We start from the raw sequence: 680 nt of genomic DNA on the forward strand, positions 1-680 counted from the left end.
GTACAGACTCCTGGTTTATTTTCTCTAGCCCAGGAAACTCTTTGCTTTTTGCTCTCAGCTCAATGCCAGCTTCAGGGCTGGAGGTTGGAGGCAGCTCTTTCACAGCTCAGTTTGTGTTTCTGGATGTTTCTCTCTGTGCTGGCCCTGCTGAGGCCCCTGAGGGCTGTGCCCAGTTCTGGCCCCTCTCTGCAGCAAGGACACTGAGGGGCTGGAGCCCCAGGAGAGGCTGAGGGGGCTGGGAAGGGGCTCAGCCTGGAGCAAAGGAGGCTCAGGGGGCCCTTGTGGCTCTGCACAGCTCCTGACAGGAGGGCACAGCCGGGGGGTCGGGCTGTGCTCCAGGGAACAGGGACAGGAGCAGAGGGAACGGCCTCAGGCTGGGCCAGGGCAGGCCCAGGGTGGGCACAGCAGGAATTTCCCCATGGAAAGGGGGCTCGGGGATTGGGAGGGGCTGCCCAGGGGGGTTTGGAGTGCCCATCCCTGGAGGTGTCCCAGGAAGGGCTGGAGGTGGCACTGAGTGCTCTGGGCTGGGGACAAGGAGGGGACCAGGCGCAGCTTGGACTCCATGATCCTGGAGGGCTTTTCCAACCTCAGTGATTCCATGGTTCTGTTTCTCCAGCACACTCAGTTGCCTCTTTGAAGCTGGAGCTTGAAACTGTGGCTTCCGAAGGAGGGAGAAACCC

This window comes from Melospiza georgiana, chromosome 15 (genome assembly GCF_028018845.1).
Source record: "Melospiza georgiana isolate bMelGeo1 chromosome 15, bMelGeo1.pri, whole genome shotgun sequence".
NCBI classification, from domain to species: Eukaryota; Metazoa; Chordata; class Aves; order Passeriformes; family Passerellidae; genus Melospiza; species Melospiza georgiana.